Genomic DNA, 12,666 nt, shown 5'->3' on the forward strand with positions numbered 1-12,666 from the left:
ATGTTTTAATCAGCCCTTTAAGTCGTCCAGCAGCTATAACAATTCAAATGATGGTACTGACATTATACGTCTAATACTTTTATTTTTGACTGTCCCTATATGTTGACAAGCATACGTAGGATGTGTAACTGTCAGTTTACATGTACTTGTCAGACGTGCTAATTAAAGACGCAAAATAGTGCTCACAGTTGAATTTTAGTCTTTATAGACCACACAGCATGCTCAATTGTTCTTATTCATCCAGGTCATGTTATTCTCAGGGCATTCATTTGATCGTAACTGGACTGTTTGGTTTGTCTTGGAAGGCGTTTCACCTCTCATCCGAGGAGGCTTCTTCAGTTCATGCTCATAGACCTATGTCAGATTTAGTCTAGCGGCTGGTGCCAAAACCCCAACTACTTGTATTCCAACACAAGGAGGGTGTGCTGGGGCAAGGATGGTTCCACCCTATTCCTGGGTTGCATATGACATCACATCCATTTTTCTTCTTCACGGCTTAACTCACACGATTGTCAAGCAGCTTGGGCGTAACATTAAAACAAGTGACAGTGAGTGTAGAGTTTGAACAGAAAATGTCATATTGTTGTTCTGTTGTTGGGTGTTCTAGTCGTTCAAATAAGGAGACAGGAAAGAGCTTTCAGAGAGTCCCGAAATAAGTGGTTCATAAAGGTAATAAAGTCAGGGGAAAAAAACTAAAGTGTATTGAAGGAAATGGCTCTTAAAAATATAAGTTTCATTATCTTGTAGAATACAATCAGACATTCTTGTGTCTGCAGCGATTACTTTGTAAAATGTTTGTTTGAACATTTGATTTGCTTGAGAAACTTTCTGCGATGCAATCAAGTTCATTGTCTACTTCATTAGTAGTGTTTGAGAGCAGAACTGAACGTAAGAAAAATATAATTATTTTGTGTTCTGTTGCGGTTGCTATGCCTAAATACAACTTTGAAGACCTGGTTGTGCAAATACACAAATGTCATGTTAAGTCCTAGTAATAAATATTGTGAATGTTGGTCCAATCCACTGTATTTTCGTTGTCCATTTTCAAAACAGAAACGAAAAGCTTAATTGTTGTTGTGCAGGAAAGCCAAGTGCTTTATTCGACACATATGACCACATTATAGCGTCTTTGGTAATATTTGTTAGCATCAATAAAATGTCTTTATTAGTATTAATAAACAAAATGAATAAATCTCTCGTAGGCTCAACAGCATATATATTACTAAATCTTTGTATAGCCTGCAAACATGATTACTGAACAACAGGGACAATTATGATTTTCTTACTATAAAAACAACTGCAGACATAAATTGTAGATTAGACTAATATTTGTAGCAGGAAATCAACTGCAAACAAACATCCTTTTTCTCATTAGCGTCACGTCACGATCACAGCAGCACAGCACTCGTTATGTCAACCAAATACACTTTTAAAATGTTCTTGTAATCAGATGATATTTTCGGTATATTAGGCATCTAATATACCAAAAATATTGTCTGATTACAAGAACATTTGAAAAGTATAAGAATAAGAAGTAATACTGAACCTTTTTGAGCAAAGTCAATCAAATACGTTACTTAGCGATTCACAAATAAGTCCAACTTTGTCTTTCACCGATTAATGCTTATTTTTTTGGGACCCCTCCAGATTTAAAGACAGGATGTACCTTCAATCTTCTTTAAATCCTTGTGTCACAGGAAGTGGGGTCATAGCGAGCAGTAACGTCTTGGTGATGGTGAATGCTTTAAATCTTTCAAAAATAACTTTTTTTAAGACTGTATGAATACACTATTTTTTTCATGATCGCTTATTTATTTTCCTCTAAACCTTTCAAAATACGCCCAAATCTAAATCTAGTAAATAAACAGTAGCCTAATGTAAATAAACAGTAGCCTAATGGGGCTTAGACCATTGCCTGAAACCCGAAAGTGCCTCTAGATCACATGATTGCAACCTATAGCAATTGTAGTGAAAAAAAAGAGCAACCTTTCTGTCAATGCCATGTCAATGGGTGAGAGGCGAAATTTCCTCTAAGACAAACTTTGATTGAACAGCCTGAGAAAAGCTAAATAATTATAGTTGCATCTTCTCCTCTCAGTATTGTGGGTGGTCTGATGATCAGCATATATTCTGCATAGTTTTAAAGACAGACACTGATTGCACTCGTTATTCTGCTCACTAAAGAGAGTTGATCCTTTGCGCACACGTTTGGTGGATCAGCTTTGTGTGTGCTATCAAGTTTGCACGTGTTTTAGTACACGCAAACCTTTAGTAGATTCGTCTTGTAAGTGCACGTACGCTGAAAAGGACCGCATGGGTTGCAAACCGCCATTGAAAAGGAGAGAAGAAGAAAAAGTACACAACAACAGTATTTGAACTGATGCACTCGGGAACTAAGTATACTCACTGAAGTGCACTAACTGAAGTACAGTATTCCATTTGAGACACACGGCGTCCACTCTGATGGACGCAAAGAGACGCTGTCCCACTCATCAGCATTTCAGATTGGCTCTCAGCAGCAAGCATCCATAATGCATCACATGTCGCCTAGCAACAGCGGGGGTCTTAGCAACAGGATCTTAGCAACAGCCACAAACAGCCGCCTCCTCGCACGCTGGCCAATGGGAGACCGGCAGGGTGGAGGCGGGGCGGCCAATCGGCGGGATCGGGGTCCATCACGCTGTGAGGGTGGGTGGAGTGTGGGTAGGGGTGTCTCCTCACACAGCTGATTGGGTTCATGCACGTACACACACACACACACACACACACACACACACACACACACACACACACACACACACACACACACACACTTTTATTCAACATGTTGATGGTATAAAGCCTGTCAAATGTGAAAGGTTAAATTGAAGCACTGTTGAATTATTAAACATGTTTAGATTGTGGAGAATGACATTTATGCAAAAATTATATTTATATTTTTTATTATGTACAAAAATCTATTATTTGGGTGGATTTTTCGCTCAGTATGAATGATCGTAATCCAGTTTGTCTATCATAAACAGAATGTCAGATGGGATACGTTCATCTACCAACCAGTATTTTTGCATTTTGGGGGGGATTTGAAAGCTTTGTTAACATGAATTCTATCTATCAATCAATCAAAGTTTATTTATTTAGCCCTAATCACAAGTGCCTCAAAGGGCTGCACAAACCCCGATGACATCCCCTGATCTGAAACCCACATCCGGGTAAGAAATAACTCCAAAAGCCCGAATTCTACAACTTTGGTTGGTCGTCTGTTGATGCTGTGATGCTAACAATAGCTAATGCTAACGTCAAGGAGCACAGTCTACCAAGTCAAATTCCTTGTGTGTTAAAGGTGCCATATTTCATAATTTCATGTGAAGTCATCAATAAATGGACCTGATATGTGCAAAGGCATTAGTAAATCATGTTCTTTTCGAATACCTTTATAACTGATAACAGTTAGATTTACAGCCCCGAAATCTTGTTATTGTTGTCATTTCGATGCCCCGCCCTCCACCATTTGACCAATTAGAAAGTCCGTGAGTGTGTCACATCAAGGTTGCCAGTTACGCACCGCCACCTTCGTCTACCTACTGCCACTGGTAAAGTTACTAAACATGTCAGACCTTAGTAAATCTAAAAGGCGTTGTTACAATTCTCAACTTATTCATGACAAAGCCAGGAACAAAACGAAGATTTGTAAGATGGCTTTGAAAAATGGAAAATATTTTTTCATCCGACGCCAAACTTGCTAATTTCCTCCTTGATAGGTAAGTAAGGTATTTACGTTTTCTTATTGCTTGTAATAAATTGAAGTGGACATTTCGTATGTAAACTATATTGTCCATTACAGTCAATGATCTTGTCTAACAAAGCTAGTATGTTCGTGCAACAAATTCTTAGGAGCGAAGCACCATCACACTAGTGTAGCTTAGCATGCTAGCTCGGTCAATGACATATCGACATATAAGCTAACGGGGGAAATATATGCCCATTAGCCTGTATGTCGATGTGTCATCCAACTGACAGGGCAAAATATATTTTCGACAAATAAAACCTATTTCATTCTCAATATGCCGATACGCTGAGGAAATGCATTCCAAAATTAGCACGGCTAATTGTACTGTATGTGCATCAGGCACATATGGGGTGGTATTGGCATTGGCACAATATAATGTATAACATGTAATGATTTTCTACTTTCTGTATTGACATGGTAGTAGGGTATATGGTTTATGCGTAACGTGTGTTGGCTCATAAAATTGCACTCTGCACTGAAAGATGGGGATGTGCGTACATGGAAGAGAATGCAGTGCGTCAGGTTGGATGCACTGAACGAAATGTCGTGGTAATTTTACTGTTGGCCTTGGCATGCCATCAAAGTAAGCCTATGCGATATATAATATATTATTATATATAATTATTTCGATGGTGGTCCATGCGGTCAAACTCGACATTTTAGCTGGATAATGCCAACAATCTGCCCTGACTACCGACGAAAATATTGCTGCGTAACTTTAAAAATACATTTGGCTAATCGACATCAGTTAAATGTGGCTTAATTACTTAGTACACCATCTTGCAAGAAGCATAAACAAGAGAAACCTACAGCGTAGGACTCGTCGATTGCCATTTGAAGTTCCTTGGAGTCGGATTCGGCTGCATATCTGGCAATCTCAGTCACGGTGAATGGGAGGGCACTACAGAATTTTGATCGTGATTGCAATACCATTTCTGGGCACATTATTACATATGGCACCTTTTAAACATACCTGGCCAATAAGGCTGATTCTGGTGATACACAGATGCCACCTTTTGTGTTTGGCTATGACTTCTCTCCTAAATTTAATCGTGTTTCTCAACTTCTCTACCAGAGCGCTGGCACTTGCAACTTTCTTTGGCTCCATGGTGGATTATTTTACAGTCGTACTCAATAAAACTACATGGATTCTTTGTTTGCGCACTCTACAGACCAGTTTGTTGTATGCCATGTTTAATCACACAGCCAGCCTGACCTATTGCACCAAATCAAAAGCGCCAATACTAAAGCACATTTTAAAACAATTGACTCAAAATCCCCGAAAACTCATTGACAACGTGTACATAAGCAGTTTGTTCAAGTACAGTCGTCCCTCATTTATCGCGGTTATGTCATACTCTGTTGTACCCTTATCTTGGTTTTCACTCAGACTTTCTGCCCCCCTGATTACAGGCTCCCTAGAAGCTGGTACTGGGAGGCACCAAGGGCAGCAGCTGCTGGCAATCAGTGATTAAAGCTTGCCCCTGTTTAAGTGCTTGGCTGCTGCTGACCAGATGTCAGAGTATCTTTTTCCTGCGGTCGCGATCACAGCTAGCTGTTTGAGCTAGTTCCAGCCTAGTCCTATTTGCTACGTGTTCCTTTTTGCTAATGCCTTTTTGATCGTTCACATTCACAAGTAGCCCTCTCTGCTTGTGGTTCCTCCCAGCAGCTTCTTTTTAGTTGTTTTTGTAGCCTTTTTCACCATTTTTACCAAGTAATTGCGGTGTATTTTTAGTGTCTTCCGCTTCACCGCTATTTTTGTGTGTTAGTTAATTTTTCCGTTAAAACATTTTTGTTGTAAATTCCTCTGTGTTGTCTCCATCTCTGCATTCAAAGTTCTCACCATTACAACACCATAACAATTTACTTTGTATCGGACATTACAAATGAAAGTAAGATCATTATTAAAAAATCCAATATTTTCATTGAACATAAAACTGTTTTCAACTGTCTAGAAACAATTTTTAACAAAGTATAAGCCCTCTAAACATAAGATAACACCGTTTATATGTGTTTCACCCAATAGAGCAGCCTTGAGTGTGTATGCTGCTGCAGCTTACAGTACTCACTGATAACCCTGAGGATCCTCCAAACAGCATTGCTATGGCCGTCACCCGGCCACAACAACACAGTCACGACGTGGAAATACTTTGTCATATACTAGGTAATTTAAAGTTATTATGGGCTTCCATGTGAAGAAACCACAGGCATAAGTTGCTCTACAAGAGGTGGTCAACTTGACAGTTGCGGCTAAGTTAGCTATGGCCCGGTTGTTAGCCTTCTGTGTTGTGAGCATTGTGTGCCCTGCGTTGTCGTTCCACATTTGTCACAAAAGTGACATTGGGGAGTTTTGTGTTGAGCTGTGTTATTGATGTCGAAGATGAAGTGCATCGACAGAGTTCATCTGCACTTAGCATTTCCTTGACAGCTGCTGATACTGATAACAGTCTTGTTCGCATTAGTGACTCGCCGAGTCCCATTGAGTACCGAGATGTCCCGCTGTTATCTTTTTAACCAGGAATGTCGAACCTTTAAAATATTTAATATTTAAATATTTAACTTTTTCTTCCATAGTTTACTCGCGATTGATCACAATCAATCGCAAATTTAAGTTTGTTTTTTTGTCTTTAATAAGTGTACTTTATTCAAATCTACTCCCAACAGGGGACTGTTTGTTTCTTATGCAAATGTTTGTTTATCAAACAATGCTTTTTTAAAGCTCAACACAAAATGGAAAAACTTTTTTGCACGCACGCAAACACACATCTAATTCAGTCTCTTTCATTATGAACAATATCTACAATATACATTTTAAATGATTTTTTTCTGTCATGTCTGTGTGATCATGTTTTGTTTTAGTCATGTTCAGTTTTGTTTTTGGACTTTTTGTGCACTTTTGTTTTGTTTTGTCACCATAGCAACCATTAGTTTTCACCTGTCACGTCACGCACCTGTTTCACGTTTTGAGTCACGCACCTGCTTTCACTAATCATGTCTATAGTATTTAAGTTCATTGTTTTCAGTTTGTCGTTCTGACGACATCCCGCATTTATGCTTCTGCACACTCTCCACACACCCTTAAGACCCTTGCTGCTCTTTTTTCATGCCGGTTCCATGCCAAGTAAGTTTTTGTTTATTAAGCCACAGTTAGTGTTTTTTGTTGTTCATAGTTTCTGCCTTTGTGCAAGTATTTGTTTTCATAGTCAAGTCGTTTCTCCGCCACTGTGCGCGTTTTTTTTTGTAGTTATAGTGTTTAAATAAATCATGTATTCACCTTCACGCCACATCTGGTCCAAATCACTTGCACCTCGGGAGAACAAACCAAGCCATGGTCCTAGTCTTGACAGATGTCGTCAGCACGACAAACTGAAAACAATGAACTTAAATACTATAGACATGATTAGTGAAAGCAGGTGTGTGACTCAAAACGTGAAACAGGTGCGTGATGTGACAGGTGAAAACTAATGGTTGCTATGGTGACAAAACAAAACAAAAGTGCACAAAAAGTCCAAAAACAAAACCGAACATGACTAAAACAAAACATGATCACACATACATGACATTTTCATTAAGTTTTCCACACTTCTCATCACTTTTCTCTGTCAGTCAGGGCTCTGGAGTAGTTGCACATGCGTCAAGTGTGTCAAGTCGACCGGGGGGGTCGATAATCAGGAAACGTGTGTAGAAAAGGACAAAGTACCGGTTGGGGCAGTAGTGTTTTTCTTTATTGTGGGGGCAGCCCAAATAAGCAACCATACGTTCACAAACAAGCCCCAGACAACACCCCATAACTTACAAACTTTGCAAGCAACATTTTTAAAAGAAAAAAAAGCACCGTCAAAGGAAGCTTTCATTAACTCGTGATTATTGTGTTTACTTTCACAGCTCTAATTTTGCAATCAATCACATCAAAGGCTCACCAATGTGGAGATGTGTTATTGATGAGACAGGAGTTGAACATAAAGTCAATCAAAAGATGGCTCTGCCAGAAATGTATCAACTTGATTGTTGCAGCAAAGATAGCGCCAAGATTAGCCGCCAATTGTTATTGTCACCGAATTCTCATTGGTGACTATCTTTATTTATTACCACAACATAATCAAAAAATAATGAAAATACTGCACTGTAATACAACTAAGACATAAATAAAACTTAACTTTAAATGGGAACTGCACTTTTTTGGGGAAATTTGCCTATTGTTCACAATCATGAGAGACAAGAGGACAAACTTTTTTTTGTATTCTAACATAAAAAAATGGCTTGTTCTAGGTGGCTAGCAATGCAGCTAATGGGAGCGATCCACTCTACCTCAAAATCACTTTAAAAATGCATTCAAAAACCATTAACAATACTTCATTTACGTTCCATAACCTGTATAATAACCAAGCTGTAGCGACATTAATATTGTAAGAGCGAACAATGAGGAACTCTTTTTCTAGCGTAGTAACACATACATTAGCTAACATAAGCTAGTTTCTACGTCACCAGCTGAATTACGTTTGAGTTTGTAATGCATAACACAATGCGATAAGACTCCAATCTGCACTGATTGAAAAATATGAACACTCATTACTGTGTCTGTAAAGTATTAGCCCACATTTCATGTGTTGTTTGTACACAGCTAACGAGGCAGCGTATGGGCTGTAGCTGTAATAACACACATGCTGTACTGCGTGTATCATGATCAATATTAAAGTGACTCACTCGATGGACAGTTGTCTGTTTGGTATTTTTGGATAATTGATTATTCAAGTTGACTGGGTGAGCACTCCATTTGTATTGAAATATATCGGCTCCAATTTCCACATTTACACCATTAAGTCACGCCAACTTCAGTCTTCTAGCTTCTGCATGCTACAACATTTTACCTTCTTCTCTGTGTTTGCTTCTAGAAGCTGTAGTTCATCCTCTGTTCATTCAGCTTCAAAAAGATAAGGTTGTGAATCCTAATTTTTCCAAAAAGAGTCATCTTCGTTGTCTGTTACCAAGTTTGGCAGGATTAGAAATTACACTTGTGTTTGATTCCGGATGTAGAAATGCACATTTGTTGCCGGAAGTCAGATGTGCTCTGCTACAGAAGCAGAAATAAATGCGCTGAAGAAATTAGGTAGATAGGTTGGTAGGTCTTTATTGTCATTGCACAAGTACAACGAAACTTTGTTTTCAGCACAAACCCGTTCAAGATTAGACAAACAGTGTACAGGGTTACAGAACAGGAACGCTGATGGGTCGCCACCAGTGTTACTGTAACGCCGTTAGTTTCGGCGGTAACTCGTAATCTAACGCGTTATTTTTTATATTCAGTAACTCAGTTACCGTTACTACATGATGCGTTACTGCGTTATTTTACGTTATTTTCTATGTAGTATCGGCTAGAAACAGAAGATCTGAGTGTGTTTTATTGGAGCGCTGCGGTGTCGTCCTTCCCCGGAAGTGGGTCTTTACAGCTGAGGGTGAATGACGAGGCCGGCGGTTTGTTGCAACTTTGTGACTTTATTGGACGCAGCCATCCACCAAGCTACAGCACCTGCATGCACTCACTGTCGCCGTTCCCTCACCTCTCTCGCCCACTCACTCACTGACGTCACTCACCTCACATGCTGTCATATCTTAAAGGGCCACACACACACACACACATACGCTACTCTCATAACAACTAACAAGACATCATGGCGAAGCCAGAAGTCGAGTTTCTTAACATGGAGACATTCTCAATACTTCTCTTTTGTCAAGCACAAAGAAAATAACATTTTAGTTAAATGTAAGTTGTGTCTTGGATCAAAGATCCTATCTACTTAAAGTTAAAGTTAAAGTGCCATTATGTTGCAGCTATTTAAAATAGTTTTGTCAATTTGTTCTGGCCTGAAATGAATTGGCCCTTTGAAACATATCTTTGTCTTTGTGTGTTGTATGTAGACCACATTGCTTTCTGAGTTCAGTGATGCAAATGCATGTCAAGTTGATCAACATATTGTATTATTCTCCAGTGCAATAACAGTACTGAAATGAAGGCTAAAAGGGCATTAATGGGAGCCTTAAAAAAAAAAGAAGTAACTAAATAGTTACTTTTCACAGTAATGCATTACTTTTTGGTGTAAGTAACTGAGTTAGTAACTGAGTTACTTTTGAAATAAAGTAACTAGTAACTGTAACTAGTTACTAGTTACTTCAGTAATCAACCCAACACTGGTCGCCACAAGGCGCCCCGTAAAAGATGGGAAAAAGGTAAATGCTGGGGAAGGATGAATAAAAAAAATACAATCGAGACTGGGCTCCTAAAGGGGCCCAGTGTGGAGTGAGAAAACCTCCATAGCAAAGCACAATACATTTTACAACATACATCTCGAGATATCTAGCAACAGAGGAGAGGGAGTGGGGGCCACGGTGGCAGCTGCAGCTCTTCAGGCGCTGCCTAGCCGTCCATCACCCCAAAGGGATTCGCGTTAAGGGCCTTGGATGGGAGGTGGGATATGTGTGTGTATTTTTGTGGATGCATTTGTGTGTGTAAGCCTGCCGCGTGTCTCTGTTCCGCGGCCTTGATGTTGTGCAGCCGATAATCAGTCCAAAGTTAATAACAACAGGTGTGTGTCCATGAGAGACAAAAAGGGAGTTTGTTGTGTCTTCGCCGCACTGTCCTTCGGGAGAGAAATTAGCTCAGGCAATGATTAAAGTGACCAAAGTATGGTAAATATTGTACATATTACATATTGTTACTGTTACTGCATTACATACTTGCAGTGTGTAAACGTTGATGGAGGGTTTTGAAGTTGTTTTAGAGGGATTTGAAGGCTACAACCGTGGCTCCCATTAGCCACATCTTGAACGTGTTTTTATCATCTTTAAAGCCCCCCACCCAAAAAAAAGACATGTGTGTTCTTGTCTCTCATAATAATTGCGAACGATAGGCAACATTTAAAAAAAAAAGTGCAGTTCCCCTTTAACACTTAATATAGGACACAAATATGTTGAATACGCTTTATTTGAAGTGCAATATGTGGTCGTTTCTGAAGTTTTGCGATGACATGGAGACCCCCAAGTTGTGGAAACAAACAGGAAGTGTAAGCAGAGGGTGGGGTACATGTACCCAAACAACCCACTGCCCCTCCACCTCCCCCACCCCCCAGGTCATTTGCATTTAAATTGAATTAGAAGCCACAGTGGAGGCAGCCGAGACTGATTCTAATGGGAGATTACGGGCCGACTGCACCGCCATTATGTAGTGTAATTACAAAGAGAGAGAGTGAGGGGGTGGGAGGCGGGTGAGTTGGGGCGGAGGGGGGGATCGTTATTTGTGAGAGGAGGGGTCTTCAGATGCCAAAAAGATGTCAGGATATATTTGGGGAACTAATTTTCTCTGCTTTCACCCCCTCGCTTATTTCAACAGTAAGTATTACAGTGATCTTCATTGTACAGGAATCACTATTTACAGCAGTGACGTGCGGTGAGGTTCATGGCTGGTGAGGCACTGACTTCATCACAGTCAGATTTATAAATATATGAACCCTAAAGAGTATCTTATTCACCATTTGATTGGCAGCAGTTAACGGGTTATGTTTAAAAGCTCATACCAGCATTATTCCCTGCTTGGCACTCAGCATCAAGGGTTGGAATTGGGAGTTAAATCACTAAAAATGATTCCCGGGCGCGGCGCTGCTGCTGCCCACTGCTCCCCTCACCTCCCAGGGGGTGATCAAGGGGATGGGTCAAATGCAGAGGACACATTTCACCACACCTAGTGTGTGTGTGACAATCATTGGTACTTTAACTTAACTTTAACTTTACACATACAAACTGTAGCACACAAAAAAGCACATTTAATAAAAAAAACGTTATTATGGTCTTACCTTTACTTATAAATGAAGTCCATGCGCAGCTCCTTTTGAACAAAAGCATCGATAACTTGTTTATAGAAGTCTTCCTTATCTTTCTTCAGTTTTAAAAGTCTCTCTGTCTCGATGGAGATCTTCCTTTAAGTATTACCTCCTGCTTCGATTGAAAGTCCAGTTTAGAAAACTGTTTTATTTTAGATATGTAATCCTCTATGTTAAAAGTCCAGGCGAGAAGAAAAAATAAACGATTGCTGCTAACTGTTGCTGCTTGTTGTCACTTCTTCTGCAGCTGAGTAGTCGCAGAAATGCTCCCTGGGATCACTACCGCCCTCTCCCACCAGGAGGCGGGATTACTGCAAGCCTCACACAGTGCGTCTTCTCAGCAGTTTTATGATTGCTCAGCACAAGAAATACGTTACACACATACAGTTGTTGACAAAATACACTGTACATTATATACCTCAGCTAACTAAACTATGGAACTGTATAATATAATTCATATAGCAATACGGTCTCACTGCACAGCATGCCAGCAGTTAGCCGAGTCATTGCGCAATCCATGTTGAGGCTCAACTGAGCGACGTGCCTCAACTGGCTGGTGACTCACCGCAAGTCTCTTCTCAGTATTTGAACGGCAAATGTGAAAATTCAGCGATTTTGAATAAAAAATAATCTAAAACTGGTGAAGTTAAATAGAAAATAACTTTATAGTATAATCACTGGATACATATAACAATTACATTTTTTTCTTTTCCTTTTACATTTTTTTTCTTTCCATGATATCACGTGAGGCCCGCATCCCCTGCCTCCCCTGACTGCATGTCACTGATTTACAGAATACAATTATTGTCAAAAATGGCATTAAGAAGATTTACTGCTTTCAATATACACATGACAAGCATTTTCTGTCTATTTTTGGCCGAAATTATGCATTTCCAAGAATAAAATGGCTCAATACCCGAAAAATATCAATACTAGAATAGTACTGGTCACTAAAAGAGGCCAAACCAATCAGTGCTGTTCAGTATCGTGGCCACTGATTGGCTCAGC

Source organism: Nerophis lumbriciformis, linkage group LG19 (assembly GCF_033978685.3).
Source record: "Nerophis lumbriciformis linkage group LG19, RoL_Nlum_v2.1, whole genome shotgun sequence".
Taxonomy (NCBI): Eukaryota; Metazoa; Chordata; class Actinopteri; order Syngnathiformes; family Syngnathidae; genus Nerophis; species Nerophis lumbriciformis.